Source organism: Pinus tabuliformis, chromosome 7 (genome assembly GCF_031772625.1).
Source record: "Pinus tabuliformis cultivar Carrire ecotype Pingquan chromosome 7, CPIR1, whole genome shotgun sequence".
In the NCBI taxonomy this organism is placed as follows: Eukaryota; Viridiplantae; Streptophyta; class Pinopsida; order Pinales; family Pinaceae; genus Pinus; species Pinus tabuliformis.
In genome coordinates, this window is record NC_142293.1 from 884,500,124 (window position 1) to 884,519,604 (window position 19,481).

Sequence of the window (19,481 nt, forward strand, 5' to 3'; positions counted from 1 at the left end):
GATTTTAGATTGACAATAGGTATTTGTTGCTAAAAGATAGGGATTGATGATAAGGACTGTAAAGGGACTGTGTATGAGGGGGTTTGGGATGTTTTTTATAGGGTTAGTGGAAATGGAAGGGTTTAGGAAATGATATTAGGGTTCAGGGATATCAATTAGGGTTTGGGGAAGGTGAAGGTAGGGATTAGGGTTAGTAGTTTTAGGGATATGGGGAATAGGGAATAGGTAAGTATGAATGAAAAGGGAGGTAGAAAATAGGTGAATGAAATGTAGTGAGGGAGTGAAAATGGTAGGGTTGGGATTTAGCAACAATAACAACGATTTGTAAACCCTAGGCAGCTTTTTTCAACAAATTGTGCAAGGAACTAGGGTTTAAATTTTTCCCTATTGAATCACCATGAAGATTAAAGCAAACTCATACATTGGCCATATGGGAGTGTTGACTTATTTGTGCAATGAGGACTTTACGATTTTGGGAGCTTTGGAGGAATATTTGAATGATTTTCGGCTTTGAATACTGGTGCGCTATGCCACCTCACAGGTGTGCTGCGCCTCTTTGGTGTGTCGTGCCAGTTAAAAATTACAACGTAGACTGCACTCTATGTGCGCCACGCTTGCAATTTTCACTGTTTTGGTACAAAATCGCTCCCTTGGCTTCGAAAACACAAATTGCACTTGCTCTCTTCTCCTTTGGACACAAATGAACCCCTTTGACATGAAAAAACTTTATATGCCCATGGTTTTAATTTTTGACTTATGAAAACCCACTTTGCTAATGTTTTCTTTTCACTTGCTTTTTAAAACACTGTTTTGGGCAGTTTGTCTTACTTTTTTCCTTTGATGGACTAAATGCTTTGAAATTTTGTTTCTTTTGCAGTAACTAGAGTTGCAAAGGCTTGGCAAGGTGAACAGGGCTACCTCTTGAAATTATTACATATAGAAAAATGAAATTACATGAGATTTTGTACATAAAACATAAGAAAACTATGTTTTTCCTCAAAACAGGGTTTTGAGGAAAAATCGATCACTGAGCATGTGATTGTTGAAATTATTGTTGCTGAGACTTTATTTTACCTCCTCATGCACCCGATGACCATTATTGAGCGTTTTCAAGACCTTATTGACAAAACCCTAGACCTAATGAGACCTAAAACCCTAAAAATGACTTTTGCAGATGTAAAGGCAAACATGACTGCAAATGACCTAAATGTATGAAAATGGGCCAGCAAGTAAAGATCATGAGGGAAAATTTATAATATGCCACTACCATCAGATGATCCATGAACCTAATGGAATGCAGATGATCGGATGAGACACCTAACATGCAATGCAACAAGAGAAGTTGATCACTGATGGAGGGATGAAGATACCAACACTAACAGAATCTATAGGAAGCAAAAGCAGACCTACATGATACTCTGTTGAACCTATAAGAGACACAAAAATTGGAAAAGGAGGTAGGCCAATATCAGGGAACTAAAGAAGAGGACCTAGAGTCAAAATAACCTAGCCCCAAACCTAACCTTGACTCCTACTATAGGTCTATTGAAGGAGGCAAGGTCATACCTCAAAAATTTGCTATTCCACTATTCTTTGAGCTTGAGAAGGAGAGAGCCAAAACTAATCGATGGATGTAGATCACTAAATCCAATGGGGTCGAAGACATTGAGCACATGGAGGAGAAGATCAAGGAAATGGGGCAGAGAGCTAAGTATCTTGAGAGATAGAGAGGCCATAATGAAAAATAAACTAGAAATAGAAAATGCTTGGTTGAGAGTACAGCTGCAAGAAAGAGAGAATCAATTGGCATGTATGGCCAGTCTCTCTTTGGAAGCAATCCAGTGTAGGATTCTAGCTAAATCTTATGCCCTATACCTCAAGGAAAAGTGGCTATAGTTCCAGATCAAGACCCTAGCAGAGAGAGGCACCATGCCATTTCATGATTACAAGCAGTTCATTGATCTTTGTGATCAGAGCACAATAGAATATAGGGTCAAGATGTCTGAGTTTTATTTGCACAACATGGCCTTAACAAACATGACTATATGGGACACTAATGCTAAGCTAGGAGAATTACAGTTGATGTATTTGGGATCATGGATGAACCATGAGGAATCAAGGGCTGCAGAGATGAAGAAGATATTGGCAAGAGAGAAAACTGAACCTCTTATGATCAAAGTTGAAAGGTTATATCCCATGGCCCTCATTTGTACACATAATCTGATTACCAATCATTGCACCTAGATATCTTGCTACCCAAGAGCAAGAAATTTCACATTTTGAGGACATGTTCAGGTTGTTAGGGGATGATAGCATACATTCTTACATGAGGAGATGGAACACAATGCCATACAACTTAAAGATAAGAAAGTACCACTCTCCTCAAAGATTGAGAGAAGCACTAAACAGGACACCCATGTACAAGAAATATATGCAAAGGCTGAAAGTCAATTGGATTGGCTTGAAACTGAGTCCACCACTACTCTTAGGAATGCTAGAAGGAAGGAAGGAAGAAGAAGAAAAGAGGTAGTGGGAGGAGGTAGAAAGGAAAGTAGGCTTCTATGAACAAGAAGAGGAAACCAAAGCAGAGGCATGGGATGTCAGGGAGGCCACTAGAGCTATGGAGGATATGGATATTGATCAAGTTGCTCAGAGGATGAGCAACACTTTCAGTAGGGGGATGATGATGAGCCTCATCATTGGGTAATTATATGGGCCTTAATTCACCTCCTAGCTTAGTCAAACCAACGTTTCTCACAACTTATTACATGTTTTTTATTATATTTTGTTTATGAGATGAATTAGAGTTGGATATGATGCCTAATGGACTAATATGCATTGAATGTAGGAAAATCAAGGAATTTTTGCAAATACTAAGGTTAAAACTCGAATGGGACAAAGGAGAGGGATTTTAGGAGGTAAATCCTCCTCATTTAATTCTCCCCCATTCGAATATTCCTCCATCCATCACACCAGCTCGGAGTGCAAGCCGCCAATCCATGAGGATTAGAAGGCAACCGAGCAAGTGAGAGACAAAGATCTAGTTTATCTCGAGTTCAGGAGACGAGCCTCCCTAATTTTAAGGAAGTCGTTGGGGACTTTAATTTTATAAGTAGAGAGGCCTAGAGCCTCATTAGGATTCAAATTTCTGTTGTAAAACTCTAAGTTATTTTCGAGCTCCAAACTTGTGAAATTTTTATTGATGTAATTTTTTGTTTTGGTAATAAGAATGAGTTTTGTTTTGAGCCAACACCGAGTTAATTTAGAGGGCTGAAGCTCTTGGGTTAGGGCCCAACCCTAGCAGCCAAGGCTCCTCTTTCTTATATCTATCTGTTTAGATTAGTCTCATAGCTTCAATGTTAATTTTCTTTTAGATGTGTTTTCATTGCAAGTAGTGTAGATTGGATTGGTTGTTTATTAGTTTCTTCCATTTATGCCTTACTTTAGTAGTAGGTTAGAAGGGATAAAAGTGTTATAGCAACATTTACCACTCTTGGTATATGTGATGCTTTGTTTATGGCCTAGGGCAACCCCTCCTTCCAGACTTGGTCCAAATATATAAAAAACAGTGTTTTATTCCCTGTACACTACTTTGCCCTGAGCTAAAAGTGTGTACACGCGGGTCAGTTAATACCCAACCCACACATATCTATTAAAACACTTAAAAAATATAAATTTCCTTAATTTTGGGTGGATTTCACGGTTTTACCTGTTGATTACCTCCTATTGTTGTGGCCCAATTGTTTCCCAACTAAAAAACTAATTGGGAGAGGTATAAATAGACCTCTATGGGAAGGCCTTAACGAGGAGAAGAGATAGAGTTATTATACTGAGATTATCCCTGAGTGAGTCTGATGAATCCCTATGCCTCATGCACTTCCCCAAGATTCAGGAAACCCTTGTTTCCTTGATTATAGATATCCTTCCTTTTGCTTGAGATATCATGTTGTTGCTGATGGAAGAAGATTGTTGAAGGCTGGGATAGGATGAATGAGGAGGACGGTTCCGCTTGGAGCCAAAGAAAGACTGGGGTGAATTCTCTCCATGTTATTTATAGCTTAATACAATAAAAAAAATGATGTCTTGTTTCCGAAGTTAACTATGTTTATGCATCAGATTATGTTTTAATTCATATATGAATGTCGTTTTGATGTATGATCAATCATTTGTTTATATGATATAAAGTCAATTTCGTGAATATGCTTTACTTCTATACTGTTATGTATGTTCCAATTGAATGATTTTCATGTTTCAAGAACATTGGGAGTTGTAGAGGGTCTGAACCCTACGGGACCTACTTGAACGAAGGAAATCGGGTACGATCACTCTTACGTAGTTTGATAATATAAACATCTTGCCTGAGCTGTATGAGTATTTCTTGTTGTAGTTTGCTTCTGCTCTATTGGGGTTCTAACTCAAAGCCCTAGGGTGCTTTCACCTGAAATAGAATTGGCAACTCCGTTGGGGATAAAAATCTTGTTATTATTGGTTTGGGTTGTTCATTCTCAATCAAGGCTCAGTCTTTGGTTTGCTTATGGTTACATTCTTATTTGGTCTACTAGACTCCTAGGCTTCAAGTCTGATCTTTTGGATCGGACTTTGTTTTTTAGTTTTTCTTGCAAAGCTTTGTATACGCTTTTTACTTTGCTTACAACAGTGTATACATGCTTGTTTCTATAAACTAAACTCGCGTATACGCGAGTTTCCTGTGTCAGAAGCGCATGTGCATGCTTCTGTGTTTGAACACAGTCGCATATGCAATTTTTTACATTGTTTTTTCAAATCTTTCAGCACAAATAGATTTGTTGCCTGGTCATTTCAATCTCTATTTGGTCAATTGTTGTCTGAAGAATTTAATTATTCTACAAGCTTACTGTTTCAAAGCCTCTTCCTCACTGAAAATATTTGGCCTAGGTTTGCTTCTTTAGCAAGTTTGTAATATGTGTTTTAGCACACAAGACTTCGTTATGAAGTTCATGATTGTTTTGGTTCTCCAAAACACAAGATTGTTTTCAATTTCAGTGTCAAGCCCAGATTTCAAATCTACTTGCTTTGCTCTCCTTTGTTTTTGGGCCTCATAGCTTTTCTTGCTTTTTGAAAGTCCTTTTGACGAATTTGGAACTATTTCTTTCCTGGCTTCTTGGTCAGTTTGTCAAACTCTTTACTGCTATTTAGATCATTTTGTACAAGTTGAAGACTTTTTGCTCAATTTTTGTTCATTTTCGAGTTTGTGACTTGCAAAGACTCCTTGTGCTCTTTTTTTGATATTTTGAGTTTTAGTAGCATTTTGGTGATTTCAAAAAGTTGTTTTGGTTGCTTCTTTAAAAAAGAAAAGATCTTAGAAATATTTGTTTTTGTTTTTCTTTTACCAAGTTTGGTTTATGGTTTCTTTTTTATTGTTGAAAGTGAATTGTGATCTTTTACAAATTTTTCCTTCTTGTTTGGAGAGAATTTTGTGTTCAAAATTTGTATCCTCTTCAGTACTTAAGTTGGTTCATTGTTATTTATAAACAATTGCTTTTGCTTTTTGAGTGTTATTTAGGATCTTGCATCTCCATTATATCTTGCATTAGGGTAATTTGCATTGTTAAAGCATTCATAGTCTTATAGTTTTTGGGTGTGTGAAGTGTGTTTCAAGAAAATATGAGAAAAAGTGCTTTGCTTTGTAGAAGCTTCATAAAACCCATATAGAGATCTATTTTCATTGAAAAAAAATGATTGCATTCATGTCGTTAGTTTTTCATTAATTTTTGTTGCGTCACACAAACATCATTGGTTTCACTCCCATATTTACCCTTGACTTAAAGAACAACCATTAAAATCAAGTGATTAACTAAAATAAACTAGAACTTTTATGTTGTCATTAGAATACACCAACAAGTTTAGGTTTATTAGGGCCTTGGATTAGGTGAGAGGAGAGTTAACTCTCCAAGGCCACTCAAAATTACAAAACATAGAATTTTGATTAATGAGAGAAATCCAATAGCATTAGAGATAACGGGAAAGCTCCATAACTAGGAGTACAGCACGAGGGAGAGTGAAGATAAGGATGCGAGATACCCCCTCTCTTACTTGTCAGATCCCGCCTCACGACTATTCTGCCTGACTTCTTATACGAGTTGGTGACCATAGTTTCATATCAAAGGGATCACACAGGTGGCTGCGGAGAGGAATCCCGTAGCACTTGAGGCTGACATTGCATCATGTTCAACAGTACTTCTAGAGGGCACACTTGCGAAGTTGGGGTGCTTGCACCAGCAAAGGCTTTTGTCTGGAGGTCAGTGTAACTGCCTCTGATACCTTTGCTAGTAGTCCTGGGGTGTAATTACCCTAGTCTATTTTCGGAAGGACCTTGTTATTAAATTTCTTGTATTTTGGTGTCCAGTCCTAATCACCTAGAGCAGAAATAATTGAGAGTTGTTTGATTGTTGATATCTTTAAGGACCTTTTAGTGAGTGTTCTTTGCTCCTAGTTGGCCTAACTTTATAATTTTTTGAGTCTTTAAGTAGATCTTTTAAATAATTCAAAGTGGTTGATCGACCACCTCTGGTTTAGAAGACTTCATGGGCTATCACCTACGAGTCATGAGCCTTCCCCTAGAAGGCGTAGGAGAGATTCTGCCAGTGGTTTTCAGCCAGTGGCAGTAGGCGCATCGGAGATTGATCCTCTGCTTGGGGCCATTAATTCACAAGATAGACCTAGCACTAGTAGAGAGTAAGAGAGGAACATATCAATTCTTTCTTGAGTACTTTTTCAGTTGGAAGATAATATCGAAGTTGAAGAGCTTTCAGAGTCAGTTGCGGCTCCAAATTCTCCTCTTCCTCTTGATCATCTAGACATTCTATTGTACGTCAGAACCCCGACTCATAGGCCTTCGAGCCCAGGTTTACACCCATCTATTCCTTCAATGATCACTGCTGGAAGCATGGCATCTACGATGAGTGTTGAGAGCATGCAGACTCCCATATCTGTACAAGGAGGAGGAACTATTTCCATCCCTTCTATTACTCCCAACACGGCTATATTTGGGTCTACTTCCATTCCATCAATGAGTGGAAGGTCTCAGACTACTGCATCCGATTTTGGATTTATCCCTTATGGAATGCCGTCTCACGGGATTCCTTCAGTTCCTTTAAACATAGCATAAACCACCTCTACATCCATGATGAATGGATCAACTTATTTTCAGGGTTTCCCATTTGGAAGTGGTCATCTACCACACTCCAATCCAATAGTGGGGTCAATGCCTTTTTCTTTTACAAGTCAAGGTAATAACCCATTCCAGAGTTAGACAAACCTTGCGGTTAGTGGGATAGGAATTGGGAATCAATTTTTCAACCAACAAGGGAATGTGCCATATTCTTTAGTTAATTCATTTCAGAATTTTCCACCCTTTGCTAACTCATGGAATCCTTATCAGGGGCTATTAGCTCCTTTTAACAATTTTTTAGGGGGTAATTTCACTGGTTACAGAGGATTTCCAACAGGAGTTGGTCAAACTCTGAATTTTGTTGGACCAGAAGGAGCACCTTTTGGTTTGGTAGGCTCTATGAGTTACTTTGGGCAACCTGGTGTTTTTCGAAATCTACATCATTCTTTTCAGACCTTTGGGAACCCCATCCACACTAGATGGAATTCCCAAGGTCCACCACGAATCCCTTTTCTGGCCACTGGCCACATTGAACTTGCCAGACTTAACTAAATTGACAAATCCGATTCGGTACAATCTGACTTTGCCCCCGGTCCCAACTAAACTTCCCTCAAATATCCCAAAATTCGAAGGAAAGAGTGGTGAAGATCTGGGAGACCATGTAAGCACATTTCACTTATGGTGCTCATCCAACTCCCTGATAGATGATTCGATCAGTTTGAGGTTATTTCAGTGCACCCTAATCAGAAATGTGGCCAAATTCTATATAGAGTTTCCAGGGGGCACCTATACTTCTTTTTGTGATTTGGAAAATGTCTTTTTGAACCATTTTCAATTGTCTATTCGATATGAAGCCGGAACTGAACTTTTGGCTAACTTTCAGCATGACACCATAACTCACGTTTCGGATCACATCCAAGAATGGAGGAGGAGGAAAAGGCTTATCAAAGTTGAAATCCCACCAGAGTTCCTTCTCGAATGGTTTCTCAAATCATTACAACCTAAGATCTCAAAGGGTGTGTCTCTCTCTGGTGTTTATACCATTTTCAGATCCCAGCAATTGGAAATAATATATTCTCAGTCTGGGGTTCCTCAGAAAATTCCTGATGCTCCTAGATCTAAGGTAGATTTACCCAAACCAAAATCAGGTCCCCATGACGATGGTATAGTCGGATCGGTTGATATTAATGCGATGAACCTATTGAATCAATTACAACAGTTGTCTCTACAAACTACTTCTTTTACCCAGGCAACAATGTCTATACCTACACCTTCCCAACCACTGTCCAGACCACTAACCCCAAAGGAAATCAAAAATCCAATGGGAAGAGGAAGGGATAAGGTAAGAATAAGAACCAGGAAGGGAAAGGCAACGCAAACAAACTTGGCAATGATGCTGGAGAGGGTAGGAAAGAGTCCAAGAAAAAGGTAAAATTTCCATGCAAGTTATGCAATGGAGATCATCTAACTCACTTCTGCCCTAAGATGCAAGATTTCCAGCGCTTGTTTTCAACTAGTGGAAGTAGGTGCATCGGAGATTGATCCTCCTCTTGGGGTCATTAATTCACAAGATAGACCTGGCACCAGTAGAGAGTTAGATAGGAACACACCAGTTCTTTATCGAGTACTTTTTCAGTCGGAAGATAATATCAAAGTTGAAGAGCTTTCAAAGTCGGTTGTGGCTCCAAATTCTCCTCTTCCTCCTGATCATATAGAATTTCTATTGTACGTCGGAACCGCGACTGATAGGCCTTCGAGCCTAGGTTTACACCCATCTATTCCTTTGATGACCATTGCTGGAAGCATGGCATCTATGATGAGTGTTGAAAGCATGCAGACTCCCATATCTGTACAAGGAGGAGGAACTATTTCCATCCCTTCTATTACTCCCAACACAACTATATTTGGGTCTACTTCCATTCCATCAATGAGTGGAAGGTCTCATACTACTGCATTCGGTTTTGGATTTATCCCTTATAGAATGTCGTCTCACGGGATTCCTTCAGTTCCTTTGAACATACCATTGACCACCTCTACATCCATGATGAGTGGATCAAATTATTTTTAGGGTTTCCCATTTGGAAGTGGTCATATACCACACTCCAATCCAACAATAGGGTCAATGCCTTTTTCTTTTACAAGTTAAGGTAATAACCCATTCCAGAGTTGGACAAACCCTGCGGTTAGTGGGATAGGAACTGAGAATCAATTTTTCGGCCAACAAGGGAATGTGCCATATTCTTTATTTAATTCATTTCAGAATTTTCCACCCTTTTCTAATGCATGGAATCCTTATCAGGGGCTATCAGCTCCTTTTAACACTTCGTTTGGGGGTAACTTCACTGGTTACAGAGGATTTTCGGTAGGAGTTGGTCAAACTCTGAATTTTGTTGGACCACAAGGAGCACCTTTTGGTTTGGTAAGCTCTATGAGTTACTTTGGGCAACTTGGTGTTTTTCAAAATCTAGGTCATTCTTTTCAGACATTTGGAAACCCCCCCGCACTAGATGGAATTCCCAAGGTCTGCCACGACTCCCTTTTCTGGCCATGCTGAACTTGCTAGACTTAAGTAAATTGAGAAATGATCCGATTCAGTACATTTCGGCTTGGCCTCTGGTCCCAACTAAACTTTCCTCAGATATCCTAAAATTCGAAGGGAAGAGTGGTGAAGATCCGGAGACCACATAACCACATTTCACTTATGGTGCTCATCTAACTCCTTGATAAATGATTCGATCAGGTTGAGCTTATTTCAGCACACCCTAACCGAAAATGTGGTCAAATGGTATATAGAGTTTCCAGGGGGAACCTATACTTCTTTCTGTGATTTGGCTAATGTCTTTTTGAACCATTTTCAGTTTCGTGTCCGATATGAAGTCGGAACTAAACTTTTGGCTAACTTTCAACAAGACATCGCAACTCACATTCGGATCACATACAGGAATGGAGGAGGAGGAAAAGGCTTATCAAAGTTGAAATCCCACCAGAGTTCCTTATCAAATGGTTTCTCAAATCATTACAACCTGATATCTCAAAGGATGTGTCTCTCTCCGATGTTTATACGAAAGAGGAGGCCATTTTCAGAGCCCAGCAATTGGAATTGATATATTCTTAGTCTGGGGTTCTTCAGAAAATTCTACCTGATGCTCCTAGATCTAAGGTTGATTTAGCCAAATCCAAACTAGGTCCCCATGCTGATGGTCTAGTCGGATCGCTTGATATTAATGCGGTGAACCTATTGAATCAATTACAACAGTTGTCCCTACAAATTGCTTCTTCTACCCAGGCATCACCGTCTATACCTACACCTTCCTAACCTACTTCTATAAATGCCTTCCAAAATAATAACCCCAAAGGAAATCAACAATCTGATGGGGAGAGGAAGGGATGAGGTAAGAAGAAGAACCAGGAAGGGAAAGGCAATGCAAACAAACTTGGCAATGATGCCAAAGAGGGTAGGAAAGAGTCTAAGAAAAAGGTAAAATTTCCATGCAAGTTATGCAATGGAGATCATCTGACTCACCTCTGCCCTAAGATGCAAGATGCTCAGCGCTTGTTTTCAACCAGTGGTAGTAGGAATATTTGAGATTGATCCTCTGCCTAGGGTCATTAATTCACAAGATAGACCTGGCACCAGTAGAGAGTTAGAGAGGAACACACCAGTTCTTTCTTGAGTACTTTTTTAGTTGGAAGATAATATTGAAGTTGAAGAGCTTTCAGAGTTGGTTGCGGCTCTAAATTCTCCTCTTCCTCTTGATCATATAGACATTCTATTGTACTTCGAAACCCCAAGTCATAGGCCTTCGAGCCCAATTTTATGCCCATATACTCCTTTGATGACCACTGTTGGAAGCATGGCATCTACGATGAGTGTTGAGAGCATGCAGACTCCCATATCTGTACAAGGAGGAGGAACTATTTCCATCCCTTTATTACTCCTAGCATGACTATATTTGGGTCTACTTCAATTCCATCAATGAGTGGAAGGTCTCAGAGTACTACATTCGGTTTTGGATTTATCCCTTATGGAATGCTGTCTCACGGGATTCCTTTAGTTCCTTTAAACATACCATTGACCTCTTCTACATCCGCGATGAGTGGATCAACTTCTTTTCAGGGTTTCCCATTTGGAAGTGGTCATATACCACACTCCAATCCAATAGTAGGTTCAATGCCTTTTTCTTTTACAAGTCAAGGTAATAACCCATTCCAAAGTTGGACAAACCCTGTGGTTAATGGGATAGGAACTGGGAATCAATTTTTTGGCCAATAAGGGAACATGTTGTATTCTTTAGTTAATTCATTTAAGAATTTTCTACCCTTTGCTAACGCATGGAATCCTTATGAGGGGCTATCAGCTCCTTTTAACACTTCGTTTGGGGGTAACTTCACTGGTTATGGAGGATTTTCAACAGGAGTTGGTCAAACTCTGATTTTTTTTGGACCACAAGGAGCACCTTTTGGTTCGGTAAGCTCTACGAGTTACTTTGGTAACCTGGTGTTTTTCAAAATCCAGGTCATTCTTTTCAGACCTTTGGGAACACCACCCACACTGGATGGAATTCCCAAGGTCCGCCACGACTCCCTTTTCTGTTCACGCTGAATTTGCCAGGCTTAACTAAATTGAAAAATGATTTGATTCAATACATTTCGGAATGGTCTTCGGTGCCAACTAAACTTCCCTCGAATATCCCAAAATTCGAAGGGATTAGTGGTGAAGATCCAGGAGACCACGTAACCACATTTCACTTATGGTGCTCATGCAACTCCCTGATATATGTTTCGATCAGGTTGAGGTTATTTCAGCGCACCCTAACCGGAAATGCGGCCAAATGGTATATAGAGTTTCCATGGGGCACCTATACTTCTTTTTGTGATTTGGCTAATGTCTTTATGAACCATTTTCAGTTTCCTATCCGATATGAAGCTGGAGCTGAAATTCTGGCTAACTTTCAGCAAGACACCACAACTCACATTTCGGATCACATCCAGGAATGGAGGAGGAGGAAAAGGCTTATGAAAGCTGAAATCCCACTAGAGTTCCTTCTCAAATGGTATCTCAAATCATTAAAAACTGAGATCTCAAAGGATGTGTCTCTCTCCAGTGTTTATATGGAAGAGCAGACCATTTTCAAAGCCCAGCAATTGGAACTGATATATTCTACTTGATGTTCCTAGATCTAAGGTCGATTTAGCAAAACCGAAGCCAGGTCCCCATGATGATGGTATAGTTGGATCGGTTGATATTAATGCGGTGAACCTATTGAATCAATTACAACAGTTGTCTCTACAAACTGCTTCTTCTACCCATTCATCACCGTCTGTACCTACACCTTCCCAGCCTACCTTTATAAACACCGTCTAGACCACTAACCCCAAAGGAAATCAACAATCCGATGGGAAGAGGAAGGTACGAGGTAAGAAGAAGAACTAGGAAGGGAAAGGAAATGCATAAAAACTTGGAAATGATGCCGGAGAGGGTAGGAAAGAGTCCAAAAAAGAGGTAAAATTTCCATGCAAGTTATGCAATGGAGATCATCTAATTCACCTCTTCCCTAAGATGCAAGATGCTCAATGCTTGGTAGTACAGTAAGGGTCCTTTATCTCCCAAGCTGTTCTGACTAACCCTTTTTCCCAAGGGCAACAATTACTTGCTGGCATGAATTCTAATGCTGGTACCTCTACTGGGGGCAACCAGGAAGGGGAAAATTCGTCAAATGTTTATATGATGAGCTCTCATATCGACGTCGCTACGCGAGCACATGATTATGGTGAATTGGAAACATTTAAGGTTAAATCTGTTCTTGAAGCCACATAACCACTTCACGTTGAGAGGCTCTTTGTTGATTCTATACGTCAGATACCGAAAGGCTCTGCAAAGCGCTCGACTATTAACGCTAATGCTAGGGCAGCCCAGAACTACTCGATTGTAGAAGATCTAGCTCAAAGTCCTTGTGCTATGTCTGCTTTGGAGGTACTTTAGTCATGCCCTACTTAGAGAAGTGCTTTGCTTTCGAAAATCGACGCAGTAGATCCAAAGAATTCTTTAGTTCTCACTTTTGATATGTTGAATGTCAAAAAGAGACTTCCTCACCATATATCTTTCTAGATAAAGTCCACATACCGAAAGACCAATAGTTTTCAGACTATTATATGTGAGGGAGCTTCCACATGCGTGATGTCTATGTCATGTTGGAAGGCCATTGGATCATCTTCAGTTGTTCCTTCACCAACTCTTTTGATGGCATTTGATGGACATTTTCATAGGCCGCATTGGATTATCCCGACCTTTCCTATGTGTGTTGGGGGAAAGGTAGTGAATATTGAGGTAGAAATTGTCGATGCGAACTTAGATTATAACCTCCTCTTAGGCAAGAATTGGATTTACGAGATGGATGCCCTAGTTTCATTATTATTTTGCATCCTTTGTTTTCCTCATGAGGGGAGGATTGTTAGAGTTGACCAGTTGGATTATTCTCCAGGTGACTCTCACGCAACTTCAGATTCTACCATTCCATTGGTGGACAATCCCCGTCAACCTATTGAGAATTTAGGAGTTGGGATGTACTCTACATTAATGGGTATATTTGACCTCCCTATTCCTACATCTAGAATTAATGCGATTTCATCCTCTAGGGGACCTTCTCGGAAAGATTTATTTCGAACTCATTGTTTTTCGGACCCTTGGCCCTTACCTTCATCTACCACTACATTAGATGGAGGGCAGGTATGTGGAATGGAATTTCCCATATTTGCAGTGGAATTCACTTATCAAGCTATCATTAACTCTGTAGACAACCATCCCACTCCTTTTTCAAAAGAGGAGTTAGATGACGATGTGGCTTCGGCTTGGACCCTCAGTTCTACTTTAGCTCTAGAATGCTTGGATACAGTCTTACCATCTGAAGAAGCAATTTTGGAAGCAATGATGGGTGTGGATTGACCATGGGAGGATTTACATCATCGACCCTATCTTCTCCCTCCATTGCATGAAGTTGAATCTAGTTTCTCCAATCTGTCTACTAGTGATGTTTGTAAAGTTTCAAACCATTTGGCTCCAACACAATTTTCTGCCAAAGGTAACATGTCTGTTATCTCACGAAGTGTACTTGTAAACATCTCTAGGAATCTTAACGTAATAGAAAATGTCTTCATCGGAGTTGATTGTTCCCCTGAAGAAATTCAAATCTACATCAATCTCTTTAAAGAATTTCGAGATGTTTTCTCTTGGTCTTATGAGGAAATGCCTGGGGTTGATCCATCTATAGTCCAACATGAGATCAAGACACACGAAAATTCCAAACCTATTCATCGAAAACTTCAATCGGTCAATCCTCAAAAAGTGACAGCTATTAAAGCTGAAGTTGAAAACCTGCTTAAGGCAGGTTTCATATACCCTGTTCCTCTAACTAAGTGGGTTTCCAACCCAGTCCTGGTAGATGAGAAGCAAGGAACGATCCGAGTATGTATCGACTTTAGGGATTTAAATGAAGCTTGTCCAAAAGATAATTACCCCACTCCTTTTATTGATCAAATTGTTGATGAATGTGTGGGTAATGAAGTTTTTTCGTTCATGGATAGATTCTCTAGTTACAATCAAATTACTATCTGTCCAGAGGATCAGCACAAGACAACCTTTATTTTTCCTTGGGGCACGTTTGCATACAAGAAGATGCCTTTTGGCCTTAAAAATGTTGGAGCTACTTTTTAGCGGGCCATGTCTTATGCTTTCCACGACATCAAACATGTTATCGAAGCATACTTGGATGACTTAGTTGCTCGTTCTCGCAAGAGAATTGATCATCCCAGCCACCTTCGGTTAGTCTTTGAGAGATGTCGTTTTTATAAAATCCGGTTGAATCCGAATAAGTGTGTTTTTGCAGTCACATCCGGTCAGCTGTTAGGATTCATTATATCAACTAAAGGGATTTGAGTTGATCCTTTCAAGGTTGAGGCAATAATTCAGTTGCCTCCCCCATCTTCCATTCGTCAACTTCAATGTCTCCAAGGAAAGGCAAATTTCTTGAGCAGATTTATAGCAAATTACGCCAAGATTACCAAAGGATTTATTTGTTTACTTAAGAAAGGAGTTCCATTTTTATGGGATGATTTCGTGCAATGATCTTTTGATGCTTTGAAAAAAGCATTAACCTTTGCTCCATTATTGAGTCCACCAGATTATGGTAGAGATTTCCTTTTGTATCTCATTGCAGCAAAATCAACCATCGGTATGGTTTTGGTTCAGGAGGATGGTGCTCTCAGTGAGCATGTAATCTACTACTTGAGTTGAGGCTTAGTAGGACCCAAGCTATGCTATTCTCTCATTGATAAATTGGCCTTGGCAACTGTCCATGCTATCCAGCTGCTTTGTCATTACATTTGGATTTGCAAAACATTTATCTCAGCGGCTTTCAATCCTTTTCAATTTGTCCTCAGTAGGCGAGTTATTGGGGGCAAGTATAATCGATGGATTGTTATTTTGCAAGAGTTTGATCTCGAATTCTTGTTAGCTAAACCTAAGAAGTCATTAGATTTTTCGAAATTGATTTTGGAGCTACCTTGTGAGGAAGCTATTGTTTATGAGGAAAATTTTCCCGACAAACATTTATTCCTCATTTCTTCATAGGATCCTTGGTATGGATATATCATTATATATCTCCAGAATTCGAAGTTTCCTCCTGCTTTATCCAAATATGAGCGTCGAAAGTTACGTCACCTTTCCAAAAACTATGTTATTATTGGTGATACATTATATCGCAGAGGGGTTGACTCAATCCCTAGGCGTTGCTTAACTTTGGAAGAAGCTGAGTCAGTACTTAATGATTGCCACAGTGGATCTTGTGGTGGTCATCTATCAGGGCTTGCAACAACCCAGGAAATTTTGTGAGCAGGCTACTTTATCCTTAAATTTTCAAAGATTGTATTGAAGTAGTCAAATGTTTCCATCCTTATCAAGTTTATACTCAGAAAATGTGCACGCATCCAGCTCCACTTTTTCCTGTTATCACTATTGGTCCATTTACGAAGCAGGGAATTGATTTTACTACTTGTAATCTGCCTTCGGAAAGGAATCACATGTACATCATTGTGGCTGTAGACTACTTTACGAAGTGGGCTAAGGCCATGCTTGCTTTCAAAAATGATAGTGAGACAACAACCTTGTTTCTCTTCAACTAGGTTATTTCATGATTTGGTATCCCAAGAGAGATTGTCACTAACCATGGCAGTCACTTCCAAAATCAACTGATGACTGAATTGGCTCTCAAGTTGGGCTTCCGGTAGGATCATTCATCTCCATATTATCCTCAAGACAATGGGTAGGTTGAAGTCGTAAATAAGTCCCTTAAGACCATCATGCAAAGGAAAATTGATAAAGGTCGATCCAATTGGCACATCGTGTTGTACCCGATACTTTGGGCATATTGAACCTCAGTTAAGACTGCCACTAGTTTTACTCCTTTTCAACTAGTTTATGGGTTGGAACTATCTTCCCTATCAAATGTGAAATTCCATCCCTTAAGCTAGCTGTAGAACTTCTTCTAGAGACATCTAGTCTCGAAGAACACCTCATTCTTTTGGAACATCTTGATGAGTAGCGTCGAGATGCAGCCATAACAAATGAAGCCTATAAGAAGAGGATTAAAACTCAATACGATAAAGCTGTCCGTCCTCGGGTTTTCTCTGAAGGCAACCTTCTCTTAGTCTATGACCGAGACAAAGACGCCTTGGGGGTAGGCAAGTTCAAATCTATGTGGTATGGTCCCTTTATAGTCAAACGTGTTTTGGAAAAAGGGGCTTATGAATTAATTGATTTTGAAGGGAGAAAGCTGGCGGAGCCCAGAAATGGGCTCTACCTTAAGAAGTATTTTTCTTAGGCTTCAGCCGAGAAATTGCTTGTTTGTATATATTGTATCTTTGTACATATGTATCTGGCGTTTTTGTGATATCAATATTTTTTGATCTGATTTGGCAGGTATTGATGGACAATTCGATATATTTTTGATTCGCTAATGGTGCAAGTAGGCACACTTGAAATCTTGCTTCCATGGCTTGGGTAATTAATTATTTATTTGGCCAGTTGATGGTGTCAAGGGGAGTATGTATTGGCCTTGCTTCGAACAACATTACAGAATATACTGCCATTCTTAATTTACTATCCGAAGCAATATCTTATGGGATTGATTCATTGGTAGTTTATCTAGACTAACAACTGGTGGTGTCACAATTAAATAACACTTATCGAGTTCACGATCCTTATTTATATCACCAATTTTTGAGAGTGAGAGTGTTACAATGATCATTTATTTGTATCACATATGTTCACATTCCACGATCTGAGAATTCATTCGCAAACTCTATTGTTAATCAAGCATTAGATTGGTACATTAATCATTCATCAAATTAAATAACATAAAAAAAATCGAATCTGTATATATATATCATAAACTTGCCTATATATAGATGGAGTGTTCAAAAAATAATATACAAAATTGGGGTAGGATGCCCTCAAAATTTGGGCTTCTGCCCATAATCATGTCCAGCCATACATAGATCTATCTATTGAGCCAGCTCATGATGAGCGGCTAAAAAGTTAACCACAACGTTGGCTACACGTCGAAGTATCTGGACCCAGTCTCGTGGTACCCCTACTACACAACGCTGCATCTCCTCAGTCAGATCCTCTACAGCTATCATAGGTACCTGGTGAGTTAGACTCACCAAGTTTCTCTAAATAGCATAAAGGAGTCTCTCTATCTCGACTGTCGCCTCTTCGGCCCCTCTTCCGCGACTCTTGTGCCTCAGAAATTCATCAGGTCTCAGTGGACCCACATCTAGAACATGGTCATTACATTTTGTCAGTATTATGTCTCATCAAAAATGTTTTTTCTAACTTCATTTCATATTAAAAAATCCAAAAAAAAAAAAAAAAAAACTCACAAAAACTTAAAAATTGTTACCTATGTCTCCCCATGCCACATTTGGTGGTAACACTAAGTTTGGATCTCCTCGGAAATCCATGACGACATATGGGTAGTCATCGACCACGATGATCTATTGATCCCACCAGGTGAAAAACTCATCATCGAAGGTCATTCTGGGCACGTCACCACCCCCAAGGTGCTTCATCAGGTCTGCCCATCTATCCATTTGTGGATCTCTAGGGCTGCTGATGGACACTGATACTTTGGGATGTAGCCCAAGTACCTTCTTGAAGAAGAATGAACACAAGATGGTTCCATATCCAAAATTTTCATTTGACCCTTTTGTATAGAGGTCAATCGACTCTTCATATTAGTCAGAAGAGGCGTGCAGTAGTCAAACACTGTGGTAAGACATTCCACTGCCAGGCTCATAGATACTTGTGACGCCTGGTGGAGGGATGTTGACCCATTTACCCATGAAATGGTAAATAGAAAAATCCTCAGGGATAGACTTTCCACATGTTTGATTGGAATTTGACTTCCAATCTTCTCTGGATGTCCAGGACAATATATATGGACATTTTCTTCCATAGAAATACTACTTCTCGTCCTGCCTGTTGAATGCACGACCTCCCCTCTTTGGGAGAGACTGGTAATGAAATAGATATTTTCGACCTCAATCCGTAGAGGCATCTGGTCGATCATGAAAGTATCGTCCTCTGTGCTCCAGTAGTGGATCAAAAGTTCTAGCAAGTGTGTATTGGCTTTCATATTTGGCATGCTGAAGAATTTGAGTAAGCTACAACCTCTCAGAGCATCCAATGCATTTTTCTCATTCATTACCTCATTATCTATAGTGGTATGCTCTCTTTCCCTCCAAGTGATAGTCATCCTGCAAAAAATTGAAGTTTCAACCATTAATTTATATGTTAAAACTTTAACTCGCGTACACGCGAGTTCCCTTTACACACAGTCGTGTGTAGGGTCGTCGTATATGCAGGTTACTCTTATCCAACCTACGTGTATGCAGAGTTGAATTTTTGGGCATATTTTCCCAAGGTCAAAACTTTGAAAAAACTTTTTAAAACTATCATAAAGCATTACAAGTAGGATTTTAGGATTACCTGGAGACTTTGGGGTGATTTGAATGGTCCAATTATTCAGGGGAAAGCTTGCTTCGTTTTGTTCCACAACTCTTTGCTCCAAACAGAAATGAAAAAACTGTGAGTCCAAAAGTCATTATATAACTTTGAAATTGCAAAATATTGTTTTTTGTCTCATGGATTTTTTGACCTGTGGGCTTGGATTGTCGAGAGTGGGTTGTTTTTACGGGAAATTTTGGAGACTTCTTCGAGATGTTGTTTCAGTCCCATGATTGCTGACCCATCATGGTAGGTATCGTTCTCTCA